Source organism: Amblyomma maculatum, chromosome 2 (genome assembly GCF_055883805.1).
Source record: "Amblyomma maculatum isolate TAMU_Amacu chromosome 2, ASM5588380v1, whole genome shotgun sequence".
Taxonomy (NCBI): domain Eukaryota; kingdom Metazoa; phylum Arthropoda; class Arachnida; order Ixodida; family Ixodidae; genus Amblyomma; species Amblyomma maculatum.
The window spans coordinates 157,965,320-157,981,783 of NC_139345.1; the positions used below are offsets into that span (position 1 = coordinate 157,965,320).

Here is a 16,464-nt window from a genome sequence, read left to right on the forward strand (position 1 = left end):
GAATGAATGAATGAAAAACTTTATTTACACAAAGGGAATTCTCCCGGCGTTGGTGGGGACGAGCCGTCGATCGCGCCGCGAGCGCAATCGGAATTTAGCGCGCACAATGCCGCTTCGCAAATCTGTACGTCGCGGAGCCGACGCGTGTGCCGCTGCCGGTTCGAGGAACATGACGAATGAACAAGGCGGGCGGCTCATTTCTCGCTGCCTTTATCCGCTCTTATGTCGCGTCATTAACTCGAGTGCATCGACGCGAGTCTTGGAGTGGGTTGGCATTCAGAAGAATGCGTTAAATGATTCCCCGTCCATGACGCCCTTGGTTATCAAGAGTGGTGCATCCTGAGCCCCAATAAATCGGAGTCGGAGCGAACGCTTATAAGAGATCTACTTCGCAGCGTCAGCCAGCGCGGGACAGCTTTAACGCGATTCTACGTTAAAGGCCCCATTGTCCACAATCCACAAAAAACGGCTCTAGCGTTGTCGGCGTTGGCGTTGTGAGCGGAAAATTTCACGCCTGTGGCAGGTGACGGGAGGAGCTGCCAATTAGGGCATCTCCTTTCAGAGAGCGCGTTTACGTGGAACCCTATACCTTCCGGTACTCTTGGGTGCCCAGTCAGACACGCTGGATCTTGACCGTGGCGTCGGCTTGGTTAAGCGAGGCACTGCACCTTAGACTGGTTGTCTTTTACATGTGTTAGCTTATTACTGTATGGTTAAGATTATGTGCGGGATAATAGAGGCGCAGGTTACGAAATTACTAGAAAATTTGGCTTCAAAATGCATATGTGCGAAAAAGGAGCCGTTAACATGCCATGCCGTGTCCCCACATTTTCATTTTTTTTTTTCTGACCGCACCTTGACGTGAGGTTGATCGCACAGAATGACATCTTCAGATCCATCACGGCACCAGCGGGCTACAAGGCGATGCAGGTTTGCGCTCTCAGTGGCGATCGAGCTCGCTCGTCTTCACTTACTGGGTGCTAGGTCCTTGACGACGCCTGCTGCAGCCTGCGCACAAGAAAACAAACAAACAAAACAACGTTCAAGCTAAGCTCCAACGAGTCGGCAGAAGCGGGCTAATGATATTGATTCAGGGGCATTCTCCCTCTTTCACGCCATTGACGCTACGACATTGCGCCTGAACGAGAGTCCTCAAGAGTTTTCAGAGAATTTGAGATATTACCAGCGAAATGCGGGAGATTTTGGTTGATTATTAGGACGTGAAATGACTTGGTGAGTGTTTACGTCGACTGTCGACCGTATATGATAGAACGGTAAAATAAAATGGTTCTATGTCGGGTCTTTTCAAAAAAGAAACGTTTGGTTAGTTCAACATGGCACATCACCAGGAACGTTCTGCATGGCGGTGAACGCGACGCGTTGCTCTGCTTTTACGCTCCTCCTTATCTGTATAACCTTAAGTGCGATATATCTTGCACCTGGGGGCTATGTCTCTGCATTATGTCCATTTATATCGGCACAGCACACCTTCTGTTTCTGTTAGAGGCCCATGTAGCCTGTCGAGGATTCGCACAATGCTGGCGGCGGTACGCCTAAGGAAAAGGGGAAAAAAACAACAACAACAAAGCAGGGCACGCTTAAAGGCCCACAGAAATGGTCACCAAGAAGGGTAAACAACGCCATAACACTGATAGATATTGAACCACCTATCATTCTCCAGCAAAAATTTTCGATCCAGCTTCTGCAACACCAGAGATATCGGCGTTTAAAAATGACCCTTCCAATTTACCCTCTCAACTCGTACGCCGAAGGCAGTTACAAAAAAAAAAAAAGAAGAAAGAATACAAGAAAGGTCAAAGCTCCGCCCAGAAATACGTCACCTCTACGAACTTCCGGTTGCCGCGCGCTCGCTCGCTCGCTGGCGTACTCGCGTCAACCCGTCCTCGCTCGCCAGTTCGCGCAGCCCCTGTTCACGGGCAGGGTTAACCACGGTTTCGCGTAACCGCGGTTACGCTAACCGTGGTTAGCCCATGTTACACGGCGGACCAAACTATGGTTAGACCACTAACCGCGGTTATCGCAAACCATGGAGGAAGGAAACAACTTAGGAGAGGCCCTTGCCATTCCCAATGCATTGGAGAAAGTGTGGCGGAAGTGACGTCAAAATTTAGGGTTAGCCAAGTCGGGCCACTAGCAACGGCGACGCTGTTGTTATATAAACTCGGGCCAGTAGCAACAGCGTTGCTAATGGCCCTAGATACGTGAGCGTCGTGGACAAAGGGTAAAGGAGGAGGAGAGACGTTGCAGCGTCCGGCCGCGGCGCCGGCTTCAAAAAAAAATGACGTCAGGGTCTCTCCTAAGTGCTTTCCTTCCTGCATGCCGCAAACCTAACTTGGCGATCTGTGCTTGCGTCGTTAACTGAGTTTATGGCGGCGTCTGTTGACGGAAGCTAATCGCGTCGGCGCCCGAGTGCGCGAAACGTACGAGCGGATCTGCTTCACAAAGTTATTCATTTGCGCACTGTATCACGTTTAAAGATCGATGTATATATGCGGTGTCTACTGTGCCGCCCGACGCCTTTGATTACGGCCGACAGCGCCGCGACTGCGTACTGAAGCCTTTTCCTGCCTGCAGTATCGTTCGAACGGCTTGTTGTCGAGCAGAACGTCAAAACATGCGCGGCCTTAGCTGTAATGAAAACACACGAGTTTGCAACGCTTGCAGTACGGGATGCCGCGAGCAGGCTGAGGTGCGTCACACAATTACCGCGGGGGTGGGGTGCGCGGCGAATGACGGCGCCGTGCGTGACCGTCCCTAGCCGTCGCTATAGGCCTAAATTGTTTCGCTTCGAAGTCGCGGCGGTCGGCGCTTTGGAACATGATCAACGCTGTCGTAAATGGTCTACTTATGAAACTGCCTTATTGTGAATCCTATCCTGACTTAGTAAAATAATCATAGGATTAACTCTGGCGACGCATTAATCGCAGAGCTAGTACGAACAGATCGGATGAGCCGAAATGCACCAACGGCAGCTGGCTTGAGCAGAAACTTGCTTCTATCACGGCCATCGCTCTTACCAGCAATTTGCTGCTGGTCAGCGATCCTTACGAGGGCTTCATACTTGATATTCGGCTCAGTATTCCAGACGCCAACAAATTTTAGCACGCTTTATTTCGGACATCGGTGCTAACGATCCGCCGTGTCGTGCGCGTACGGTATGCGGGAGGAGGGGCCACAGCGGCGGTGTTTACGGCGGTCGAGGAGGTGCTGCCATCGTGCGGTGCTTGACCGTGCTGTTGACGCCTCGTCGGACGACACTCCGGTACTCCTGAAACCACGTTATATAAATAAGATGTGTAAATGCAGCTTCATTCCGCCGATCACTTCGTCTCTTCGGTTGTTGTACTTGAAGAGCAATGGCCGCCTAACCGTGAAGGGCGGCGAGCTGTGTAACAACAGCCCGCACACGCCTGAGGCGCCTGAGGAGTTCGCGCAGCGCACCAGCAGACAACTTTTGCAGCTACCGAAAATGTGTCCGTGGCGTCATGGCTGCAGTGGTCGCAGCGAATGGCAGCTTCTAGCAAGCCTTGCCAGCACGGTGCTTGCCAGTCAGCTTACCCGTGACGTCACAGGTTAAGGAAACAGTTCCATGCGACACCGCCAAGCGACAGCTTCGCTGCCCGCGAATTTCAAGAAACGCTGCTTTTAAAAATTAATAAATCGCTGGCTTTGTTCCAAGTAATTATATTTTCGGTTAATGCTTAAAAGGATTCGTTCTACTTACTGAACACGTTTATCAGTGGCTTCTTGGTGACCGTTTCTGTGGACCTTTAAGCTTTGCCTGAAGGGTACGATTCGATGTCCTTCATAGGTCCCTTCAGAGGCTGGGCGTCGTATTTGCATATCACTTCGAAGACATGGACATTGTTTTCTATTTTAAGAACGCAAGCTCTGCTTCCCGGGGTGGAACTCTGCATTGCAACTTCGGCGTGCAACTTCATCACCTTGATTTAAACCGTCAGACAGTGTAAAATATTGCTAACCCATGCTAACCATGTTTAACAAGCTTATTATCTCGTATCACCAGGTTCAAACCCTGCTTAAACCCCCGCAATTTTTTTATTGTCCCATGATACACGAGGCTTTCCTTTAGCCAAGTCTAGAGTATTAAGGCTGGCGTGTCTGACTTGGTTTTTATGAAGTTACCACAATTTTCTTTTCAGTGCAAATGAGCGTGTTGTCATTATTACATGTCATAATGATGTTTGATTCCTGATGCTGTCCTATAAACACAATTTCTCTGACATTTTGATCACTTCCAATTACAAGTGACGTCACGATCCTCCGAACAGTCCCGATTTCCTCGACACAGCAACACCGGCAACTACGACGCGTGGTTTTCCGCTACGACTATAGCGTTAAAGCAATATGAGCTCAACTAGCTGTGTCACAGGCATCATCGTACCGGAAGTGGGGGCTGGAACTCGAATAAGTGAAAGTTCCTGTGAATTTTCCACTTTGCTTCGCAACACCTTTAGTTCGCTTGTTCGTAGAGTACAAACAATCGGCTTGATGTTTCGCTGACAGCATAGGCGGTAATTTGCGTACGCGCTAGCCTCATATACGTTTGGGATTCGCAAACAGTGTCCATGAACCGGAGAAGGCGTCCCCACATGACTCTATATGTACGGGGTGCTGATCACGTGTCCTGCATGTGGTAAGCGAAGGCCTATGAAGAGTTCTACCGCGAGCACGTCCATGGTTCCTTTGGCATAGGAAAATGTCCGTGAATCTCGTTGAATGGAGATTCTGTCGTGCATGAATGATTGCGAGCTGCGAACGACCTAAGAGTCGGCTTTAAGGTGCTCCGAATGCTATCCTATAGGGCATTTAAAAGCGAGGCAAAGGCAGGCGGGCAAGACTTTCTAAAGGCCTCAAATGCATCCGGGTGGTAGTGCCTAGGCAGGGCTGATTAAATTCATAAAGATGGCCTGTTTCTTGCCGTTTCTAGCGCGAATAAGTTCGAAGATGTCGCAGTAAACTTTTTTTTTTTCTCTCGGGAAGAAGAGACCCAAGGAAAAAAAATTCCCATCTCGGATAACTTCTTGGTAATACTTCACGGTAGTAATAACATGATCAAACCCTTGAGACGCATCCCTTACAACTGTTCACCTCGAATAGGAAGTAACAATTGGCGGACGTGAGCTTGGAATGGCTCAGTGAAGCAGTGGTACCCGGAAGTAAAGCAGCGCTTCCGCCACTCGCGCCCGCTTTGTCAGGAGCACGATCTTTTTTTTTTTTTTTTTTGGTGAACTTCCTAAATGCTATGGTCGTTCTCGCTGTCTTGCTCTTATGAGATTTTCTTTTCCCAAGGAGTCGCCTTCAGTAGTTCTTTTACTGCGGTAGCCTGGTCTCTGTGCTGTTTGACGCGAATGGTCTACGCGAGGTTTCATCCACTAAAACGGCGAAAAGAGGAAGCGCGAAAAGTAGCATTTCTTGCGGAGACAGCGCGGCTGTTAGTCTGTGGGGCCTTTAGCTCAGCTCGATTGAGAAGCACTTATTTGGCGCCTCTTTTCAGTCTGCAAAAGGGCCCATTTTGACATTTGAACTGACTGCACAATATCCTAAGGTCCTGCTGCTTCTCCCGCTGTGTTTTTCTAACTCTCTCTCTCTTTTATCAAAGCCATTTCATTTTGTGACTTTCAGTGGACGCGCCGTCTGCTACTTCCCAGTACAGTTTGTGTCAGCGAATATGCCGACGATACAGATGTATTGTAGACAAAAGTGGGAAGTCAGGGTGGCCGCTTCCGACGAAGTGCGCATAGTTACGATAGACTAACTTCACCAGCTCATTGCTGTGCTGTATACCCCCCGCTCCCCCCCCCCCCCCCCCCCCCCCCCCCCCACCTCCCCTCGGCGTTCGTTTCGTATGCCGCGTCGACCGTATACTTCGCGCGAATAATCTCGCGCAGGACTAGGGAGAATGGAGAGCAACAATTTTTTTTTATTTGTTTGGAAAGCGCAGGGCTCAGCGTCCAGTGCGAGTCAGCGCGTTCCGGTCGGCCGCGCAGCGCCACAAATGTGCCCAGCTAGTAGGATTGGTGAGGAGCACTTTCCGAGGGCTTATGCCGCGCGCGGGCGTTTCAGGCAGCCGTTGTACGGAGTTCCGGCTGTCTGCGGCGCCTTTTTGTGCCAGCGTTGCCGTGGCGAAGATCCTTCGCAGCGGTGGCGCTTCTAACGCCGCAGACCTGAGCTACGAACACAGCCTTCAGACTCCCATTATGTGCCGGAGCACTTTGGGACACGCACACACACGACAAGTATTCATTTCAGTGCTGCCGATCTCGTGTTTAGAGTGCTGCGGCTAAGTAATGAAGCGGAGTGTAATGGGACAGGCGACGCTTAAGGCTAGCAAGACATAAAGAAAAAGGCTGCTCGCCGCCGTTTTAAGGCCTTTGTCTGGACGCCATTCCCAGCAGTGGCGCGAAAGATGTGGGTGACATCATTGAAAGGGTGGGCAGCGCCTGTCAGCTCGAGCTTAAGCGCTGGGCGCACTTTAAGGAACCCACTTTGAATGCACTCACTCATTCCTGAGACACGAGAAACCTGCGGCATTTATCAAAAATTTTCGCTTTAAATAATAACTATGGTTGCGTGACCGAGCAGTAACAGTGGACATCGTTGCTAAAGTAGATATTGCTCAATCTGGGCGGTTCTTTCGGCTGTCAAAATAACGTATTGTTTAGTTATCGCTGACAGTTCTCAATAGACCTTTAGAGGTAATAGGAGTTAAAAGCATTGCACAGTTTGATCATTTCTTGACATGGTAAAATATTGGCTCTCTGTAAAACGTAAATAGACTGTTCGGAAAAATATCTGCGTTTCCCAAAACTGCTCTCTCAATATTAAAAAAACAAACTAAAGCAGTGCTATCGTTTCCTAATATGATATGTATAAAATTGTAATTAGGCTTTTCTGCCAATGTATGCAAAGAGAAAAAAGCGACGACCGTTAAAAAAAATGTATGGTTTCGAGGGCTCCAAATTCTGTAGTTACTGGTATCTTTAATCTACACTCCCGAAAAAACTTAATGTTGAGCGGGTGTTGCAAAATCCCCGAGATTTTTTGTCTCCACAACACTTTTCATTACAAGAGCTTGGCTACTTTGCGTCACGAAGGTTTTTGCAAATAACATGTGCTATATTGGTGCTTCATATCTGAGTAGCAATCGCAGTGCTCGCTTGGTACACCGTGTCGGACACTGGGAAGAAACGAAAAAAAAAAAAAAGGCTATTAGTACGCACTAGGAAAAACTATATCCGTACACGTCAACCTTAAAAAAAAAAGGTAAATCACATTTCTAAGAGGCGCTAAATAGTTAAGTGGATTTATTAGTTAATTATTATAAAAGCTTGTCATGCATTTGCACTGAAATTACGAAAGGTGACCAGATAGTTCAGAACACCTGCACAGAGAAGATAGATATGCAACACATATTTGAAAGTTTAGAAAAAGAGGAAAAAAAAATCCTAAAATTCACGCAAACGTACAGCTAGGATCAATATGAAAGGGAACACGGGAGCGCTTGGCGTTTCCGCTTTGCAAAGCGCTTTCACTAACACAAGAAGAGAATTGGTGGAACCAAGGGTATGCTCGGAAATAGCAGCCGTCCAAGCTTACTTTGGATGCATCTTTACCACTGATTCCTATCACCTATCGTTGACAGCGCATTTGAAAGCACGGAGGCCACGCGCTCCCATGTTCCCTTTCATTTTGCTTCTAGCTGTACAAGCTTCAGCGACTCAGGGACCGCTTTCTTCAGCGCTTCCTGTCGCCAGTTTCCATTGCATTAAAATTCGGACAGTTCGAAGCATGAACCACTCGTTCACGTACTTACGTCACTCGCGAACGTTTGTAGCCAGCCTTTGACATGGCGGCCTCAAATATAAGATTGCAGAGCCACATGTGGGACCCTATGAGACCGCCCCAAAATCAGGGATTTCGAAAACTGTGCCATAGCCTAGCTGCACGAGAAATACATTAAGACTCTTGGTACGTACTTAACAACAGTGATGGAGCGCAGTAAAGCACCCTAAACCCGCAAACACTACTTCTCGATATTTTGCCTCGTCAGTCATGGCGTCTAAAAAAGTCCTGCTCTTCATCAGCCAAGCAAGCAGGGATGCATTGTCGTTCATCGTTGTTTGCACTTAGAAGAAAGGCATTCACATTTCCCTGCAATATCAATGCAATGGGTGGGACAGAAAAGCAGGCTTCTAACTCCTTGTACAGGCGCGGTCAAAACTACGCGGCCCACGGCTCCGATCGGCGGAGCGGCTGCGAGCCGCACCGCGGCGCTCGCGCCAGTGCTGCGAGGGTATGCACTGTGACGACAGATTTCTCCCTCGCTCTCGAGCGGAGACGTCACGCGGTTGATAAAGTTTTATTGCGACGTTCAGTTTTTTCGCAGCTTATGGTCACGGCGAAAGAGGGCGCCCGTTTGCATGAAGCGTTGTCGCGTTTGTGCCGCCTCGTATGTCGTTTCCCACGTGTGCGGAACGACTGCAGCGCATGCACGCTGAGCTGTTCACGAAGCGGATGGGGCCCGTCTTTCTAGCATCGTAGTTGAGATGACGCTTCTTGCATGTAAACCGCCATGGTGGGCCAGTCTGTATGGTGCTCGACTGCTGACCCAAGAAACGCTGCTTCAATCCCAGGAGCGGCATTCGCTGCATCTAGGTTGAGGCGAATTATGCCAGAGGACCGTGCAATGTGCGTTATCACCGCAGGTTTAAAAACCTCAGGCGGTTGAAATTTTAGAACTTTCCACTATGGAGTCTCTCATAGCCTGAAATACTTTCGGATAAAACCTACAAACCAATTTTCATGCCTACGCGCTGCGCTGCCCGCTTCCATGTAATCCGCCGCGCCCGCGGGCTCATGGCTTTGGTGCCAGAGTGCATGCATCACGTTCTCAAATATCCGCGGCAGCCCATCCGGTGAACTTGGCAACGTGGCAACTCGCTTTGTCATTACCTGTGTGTCCATATGTGTCTACAACCCTGACAAGACATTTAAAGGAGGCATCGCGATCGCAGAATTGTTTGCTCGTTTTCTTGTTGTGGATCATGCAGTCTTTCGTGCAGCCGGGGTTTGTGCAAATATTGATGCTATTGGGATTGCTTGATGCAAAAAGAACTTAAAACTCGCCAGCATTGATTGTGGTATTCGTAAACGTAAGTAGTCCGTACTTTTGTGCGCGTGCTTATCCCATTCGTCCATTCAGTCGCTTGCAAGTTAGTGATTTGTGTTAGAAATAAGTGATATGGGGAGCTGTCGAATTTCCTTCGTTACATAAGTGGTTAGGAATACCCTATGAGTTTTACATTGTATCGAACGTGGGGTTTGCTTTCCCTGCCGTAGTTAAACTGTCTATAGTGGAAAAACTCATTTTCGAGCACCTTCGACTGAATAACCATGGAATGTTGAGTGATGTGCTTCTCACTTCTTCGCATCAGCTTAAAGTGCAACTTCAGCATTTTCTTCTCTGCGTTGTTGGGATATAAATTGCGTCAATTTTATTGGCAAACCAACAAATTATTTTGGACTTCGCGTCTGCACTGATACAATGGGCAAGGCTTAAGAATAAAGGGCTACAGTGATGCTTCTGGCGATGACAGATCAACAGTTCAGGCCACGCGAACGGCTTGTACGATATCAGCAGCTTGCTATCGCGACGGCGCTGTTCAGGTATGTGTTTTTTTTTTCTTCCGGCAAAGATTCACTGCTACACCGACGCTTACGCTGCAATCAGCGGCCCGGTTCAGAGGAGCGTAGCTGGTACTGGTCACTTGCGTCCAATGTCTCGCCTATGCTTTGGCTCCACCTGAATATTCTTACACCGTGGTTGGAATAGAAAGAAGTGCGATAACTGAAGCAATGGAAGTGGTCGCTGGCGAGAAGAAAGAGAGGAGAAGGGGGGGGGGGGGGGGAAGGGCGGGTCCACCAAGCATTATGCAGGCTTGAGATTTGATTGCTCTTGTTGAGAAACAATCTCGCATATGTTAAGCCGAAAGTTCGATGGCTCAAAATTGTGCGAAAATAACTACTTTAAATTTTTCAAATGCTCTTGCCCTGTCAGCAATAAATCATCAGTACTCTGAAAACACATGCCTGAAGAAATTTTTAATGCCCTACAGATTTCTCACCATTTATTACGTAGAGTCAATGTAAACGAAGAACTACGATTTTATTTCGGACTGAAATGCTATTGTCATCGGCAGTTTACAAATGTGTAAAGTTATCCTCAGCAATATATTTAAATACAAACGAGCAGGAGAAGCGCACGGTTTGTTACCATATACAAAAACATTATCGCGATAAAAGAGAAACACAAAATAAATTGAATAGCTCTTTATAAAATGAAAAACATGCAAGCGTCTCTAAACTCAGCGGCACTTTGTAAGAAGCAATTAAAATGCCATATTTACCTTTAACAACAGGTATGCTATTATCACCTTATGCGGCCGATACACTACCGTAAAACCGTAATACTCGCCCCTGCTACACCATACGTCTCAATCCTTTTTTTTTTTGTATTCTTCGAACTTTATCTTGATGACGATGATGACTGACACCCGTAACAAGTGACACTAATGAGCCTTCTCGTCAATATATCAATAATAAATTTCGTCATTTCGTGGTTTTACTGCTGCGGATTACACGGAAGTGGGCAACGCGCAAGCATGAAAGTTGGTTTGTAGGTTTTATCTGAAAGCATTTCAGGCTATGAGAGACGCCAAAGTGGAGGGTTTCTAAAATTTCAACCGCCTGAGGTTTTTAAACCTGCGGTGATAACGCACATTGCACGGTCCTCTGGCATTTCGCCTCAACCTAGATGCAGCGAATGCCGCTCCTGGGATTGAAGCAGCGTTTCTTGGGTCAGCAGTCGAGCACCATACAGACTGGCCCACCATGGCGGTTTACATGTAAGAAGCGTCATCTCAACTACGCTGCTAGAAAGACGGGCCCCATCCGCTTCGTGAACAGCTCAGCGTGCATGCGCTGCAGTCGTTCCGCACATGTGGGAAACGACATATGAGGCGGCACCAACGCGACAACGCTTCATGCAAACGGGCGCCCTCTTTCGCCGTGACCATAAGCTGCGAAAAAACTGAACGTCGCACTAAAACTTTATCAACCGCGTGACGTGACTGACGTCTCTGCTCGAAAGGGAGGGAGAAATCTGTCGTCACAGTGCATACCCTCGCAGCACTGGCGCGAGCGCCGCGGTGCGGCTCGCAGCCGCTCCGCCGATCGGAGCCGTGGGCCGCGTAGTTTTGACCGCGCCTGTACATAGCACTGCTTCGCGTTCTTGCATCGTCTACAGCGGGAGGAAAAATTAAATGCATGAAAGCGCGCTGACAAGGGCAGCAACGCATTTACACCTCTGCGCACGCGCTGTCCGGTGTGCAACAATTAAGCAGTCGTGGCCTGATAATTCCGTTAGCTATAGAAAAAAAAAACAAAGTTAGACAAACACGCATGCACGCAGTAGACAAGAAACACGTAAAGGGTAGAGGGAGGTGTAGTGTGCACGTACGTAACTTAACCACGTCCATGACTTTCGTACAAGTTGTATCACTTGAACCGCACAGCGCCCACTGGCTGGTCATTCGCTGCCGCATATCTCGAAGGAGTTTTACCAGCCACGACAGTTGCAATTTCGCGTTCTTTAGGAAAGCGCAATATTTTCTAGCCATGTCGCTTGTGCCTTGTGCACCGGGGCACGCGGAACCGGGCATAATTTGACCAAAAAGCTCCGCGCCCGTGTCTGTCCCACCTTGCAGCAGGGAAGCGTACGAGGTGCAATGGTCGGCGCTCGCTAGGCGGCGTTTACTCCTTCAAGTAATCACTCCACCCTACGGAGAGGGCGCCCGCATCGAGATGCTCTTACTCTAAAGCCACCGTCGAACTCCCCGTACAAAAGTGTCATCGAAGATCACCTTAAACCCTGGCTGTAGTGAGCCTAGAACAAAGGCGCCTCCAGGAGTCTGTCCCTCGTCTTGTCCAGTTTTCGATTAGCGTTGGTATTGCCAGGCATGAGCACAGAAGAGGAAAAAGGAGTGTGAAAAAGAGGCTCTCCAAAATAGTGGTTGAGGAAGAGGAAGCTCCATCGGTTGGTTAGCGCACCCGGCTAAGGTGAAGAAGTGCTTTGTAAATAAACCTTAACAGTGTGGTGAAGGTGCGGCAGCGATCACCACGGATACTTCTCTACCTCGTTCGAGCCGACGACTCGCTGGACTCCCCCCTTTGACCGTGACAATGATGCAAGACGGCGATGCACGGCAGCCGGGCCCACGGCACCCGCTTGGCAGTATTATTGTGAGCCGCGGACCTTTTCTGGCAAAGCTGACGAAGTTGTGGATGGGTGGCTCACTAATTACCAGCGGGTGAGCAAGCACCATCATTGGGATGGCATAGTCAAGCTGGCTAATGTTGTTTTCTTCTTGGGCTCAACAGCACTGACATGGCTTGAGAACCATGAAGCATCTTCAACTAGCTGGGATCGATTCGTAGAGGAGATTCGCAGTTGTTTTGGGGATACGACGGCAAAGCGAAAATGCGCTGAGCAGATTTACTCCAGCGTACGCAAGTGCCTGGGGAAACGTGCACGACGTACATTGAAGAGGTCCTAAAGCTTTGCAAAGTGGTGGATCCCTGCATGTCTGAGGAAGACAGGGTTGGTCACCTCTTAAAAGGCATCGCTGTGGATGTATATAATTTTTTTATCACAAAATATGACTTGGATTCTCCCACAGCCGTCATCAAGTACTGTCGCACGTTCGAAGCTTTAAATCTGCGTCGCATAACCCCGAAGTTCGGCCACTTGCCTAATGTGACCACTGTTGCAAGCGTGGATTCTAACAAGCATTCTCAGGATCCTACGAATTTAGCCGACATGATTCGCCACATCGCCCGTGATGAACTCTCTCGCTATCAAGATGTAGTGAGCCACAATGCAGTCTCCTGCAACAGCTGTTCCCTTCAGGCAGCTCCAATCCAGCGCTCCACTTCTTGGGGTACTACCGCTCACGCTCATCCTATCCGTGGACCCCGGAACGACTCATACGGTCCTGCTCTACTTCCTCGTTCCAACTACAGCACGTCACTGTCTCCGCAACAACACCAGCGGCCGGACTTTGCTGATCGCTTCGATCTTGCTTCCGAGGACTATTATTTGGACCGTGCTCACGAACCATCAGTATGTTATCGCGGTGGTATGCTCGGCCACGTATCCAGATTCTGCCGCCGACGTAAGCAGGTTTGGGGATACGAACCAGGTTCCACGTTACCAGCGCGAATGGTCGAACCGTCGATATAATGTGAGTCCGGAAGTCCGTGGCCAGACCTTTCTACCCTTTTCGGGCTCCTACCGCTATGCACCACCACGAAATTATAAACTCTTCAGCTTCTGATTGCAGTGTGGCGCAACTCTCGACTTTAACAGTGGTGGGATATCAATAAGCCCTAGCCTTCGATCGACCCTCATAGAAGAATCGCCGCCGACTCCCCAAGCATCTTCTGTCTTGGCAGATACCGTCGTCCAGGCGATGTCCGCCATCTTCGTCCCAGTTGTGTCTTCGGGCGCGGTTCCCAATGTCTTCGACGCTCTGGTGGAACCCGTTTCCCTTTCCGGCGCCAAAAAGAGTGTGTTGGTGCCCCGCAGCGTTGTTCGAGTGAACGAAGGCCGTGCCATGCTTTGAACTGTCAACCATTCCAATGAACCTGCCGTATTGCCGCGTGGTTTGAAACTCGCCGACTTTGAAGAAGAACGCCTTTCTATGCACATCGCCGCGTTCAGTGACGCCGTTGCTTGTTCAACTAGACGTCCCGATCATGCCAATTCCCAGTTTCAGTCCATCGTAAACGAATCGCTACCGACCAACGGCCGCGGAATATTGATGGAGGCTCTTATGAAACATGCGGACATGTTCGACTTTGCTCGAGATCAGCCACCACCGATTCCGCCTTCCAGCCCAGGACATGATCGACACTGGATCTGCGCACTCTATTTGACAGACGCCATACCGTGTCTCACCTTCAGATCGTAAAATAATTGACGAACAGGTCCGTTATATGATGCAAAGAGGAATTATTCAGGAATCATCTAGCCCATGGGTCGCTCCTGTGATTCTTGTGAAAAAGAAAAATGGCACATGACGATTTTTTGTCGACTCTCGCCGCCTCAATACTGTCACAAAGAAGGATGTTTCCACACTCCCCCGTGTTGATGATGCCATTGACTGCCTCCATTCAGCTTCCTAATTTTCCTCTGTTGATTTACGGTCCGGATACTGGCAGATCCCGATGCATTCGAAAGACAAAGAGAAGACTGCGTTCGTGACTCCAGATAGGTTATATGAATTTATTGTGATGCCTTTCGGGCTATGCAATGCTCCGGCTACCTTTGAAAGATTTATGGACACCATTTTGAGTGGACTGAAGTGGCAAATTTGCATGTGTTACCTAGATGACGTGGTCATTTTCGGGAGGACATTCGCCGACCATAACAGCCGTTTAGCTGTTGTCCTTAACTGCATGGAGAAAGCCGGTCTCGTGCTGAACTCTAAGTAGTGCCACTTCGGTGAACGCCAGATCTTTGTGCCTTGACACCTGGTTGACGAAGACGGTGTTAGGCCCGACCCACGAAAGATTGAAGCTGTCAGCTGCGTCAAAGAGCCGAAGTCTGTGAAAGAACTCAGGAGCTTCTTGGGACTTCGCTCTTACTTCCGGCGCTTCATCCCCAAGTTTGCTGACGTAGCCTACCCGCTCGCTTGCCTCTAGCAGAAAGATATTCTTTTCAAATGGACTCCCGAATGTGATTCTGCGTTTAGGCAGTTCAAGCTTCTTCTTACATCGCGGCAAATACTACGTTATTTCAGCCCGACAGCTCCCATTGAACTCCACACTGACGCCAGTGGCATCGGCGTAGGTGCTTTGATCATACAACGGCATGGAGGAAATCAACATGTCGCTTATGCAAGTCGCACCCTCAGCAAGTCTGAACGCAATTATACCGTGACGGAGCAAGAGTGCCTTGCCGTCGTTTTCGGCGTACAGCGGTTTCGCTCGTACCTTTATGGGCGTGCTTTTAGTCATCACTGATCATCATTCGCTTTACTGGCTGGTGAACCTTCTTGACCCCTGCGGTCGGTTGGCCTGCTGGGCATTACGGCTTCAGTAGTTTACTTTACAGTGTCATATAAAAAGTGGTCACCAACACTCCGACGCTGACTGCCTCTATCGGCTAACTCTCGCAACTACCCTTTGCGATGTGAACTTTGACGATTATCTTGCTGCCATTTCCGTCCAATTCCAGCGAGAACACAAATATCAAGACTCGGTACCACTTTTTGAAAAAGCTCGTGATCCGGCATCTGAAAACCCGCTCTTCATTCGCGATGGTTTGCTCTACCGGAAAAATTACTCGCCTGGCGGTGCGCGCTTTCTCCTCGTCGTTCCGGCTTGCCTCTACTCCTCTGTTCTACACGCAATGCACAATGACATTACAGTTGGACACTTGGGGTTTGCCAGGACTCTTACGCGCATTAAGGAACGTTTCTACTGGCCAAATATGCGTCGAACGACTCAGCGTTACGTGAACTCCTGTGTGCAGTGCCAGCTGTTCAAGCTCCCCACTACTTCTCCGCCGGGCCGCTTACATCCGGTGACACCACCGACCACACCATGTGAGCAAGTGCGTGTTGACTTCATAGGCCCGTTTCCTCGCTCGTGCAAAGGCAATCGTTGGGCCATCGTGTGCGTTGACCATCTCGTGCGTTACTGTTGAACTGCCGCCATTCCTCCTGCCACCGCCGCTGACGTGTCTCTTTCTTTCTTCTTCACGCTGTCGTCTTCCGTTATGGGCCTCCTCGTGTCATTATCAGTAACCGAGGCCGCCAGTTCACGGCAGATGTTGTGGAACAGCTTCTGCGCTATTGTACTTGCGAGTTGCGTCACTCTACGCCGTACCACACTCAGACAAATGGCCTTGTTGAACGTACAAACCGGACACTGACGAGCATGCTTGCGATGTATGTTGACTCGCAGCACAAGAACTGGGTTGACGATGACGTGCTTCCATTCATTACTTACGCCTATAACACCTCGAAACATGAAACTGCTTACAGTCGATTTTTCCACCTCTACGCCCGTCTGCCTCGACGTTCTCTTGACACCATTTTGCCGTTTTCTCTCGACACCGAGCTTTCTGTTTCGAGCATCCTGTGCCGCGCTGGAGAGGCTCGTCGGCTCGCCCTATTTCGCACTCTGGCCTCGCAGGACAGCTCTAAGCAGCGCTACGATCGTCGGCATCAGGATGTCTTTTACCTTCCCGGCGACTTAGTGTAGCTCTGGACACCTCTCCGCAAGCGTGGTTTGTCCCAGAAGCTGTTGTCGCATCACACAGGCCCATTTATTGTGCTCACACGCATCAATGAG

At 49.4% G+C, this 16,464-nt stretch overlaps 1 protein-coding gene and 1 long non-coding RNA gene across 7 annotated transcripts in view; one reads left to right on the plus strand and one right to left on the minus strand.

Moving 5' to 3' along the window:
• LOC146200263 (coiled-coil domain-containing protein AGAP005037) overlaps positions 1–16,464 on the plus strand; it is a 344,563-nt gene that overhangs the window by 151,325 nt on the left and 176,774 nt on the right. The gene's annotated exons all lie outside the window — the stretch shown is intronic.
• Positions 1–16,464, minus strand: part of LOC146200264 (uncharacterized) — a 186,890-nt gene that overhangs the window by 10,540 nt on the left and 159,886 nt on the right. Inside the window, exon 3 of the long non-coding RNA XR_014705218.1 lies at positions 856–1,008. This is a non-coding gene — a long non-coding RNA (uncharacterized LOC146200264). The remainder of the gene's footprint in view (positions 1–855; positions 1,009–16,464) is intronic.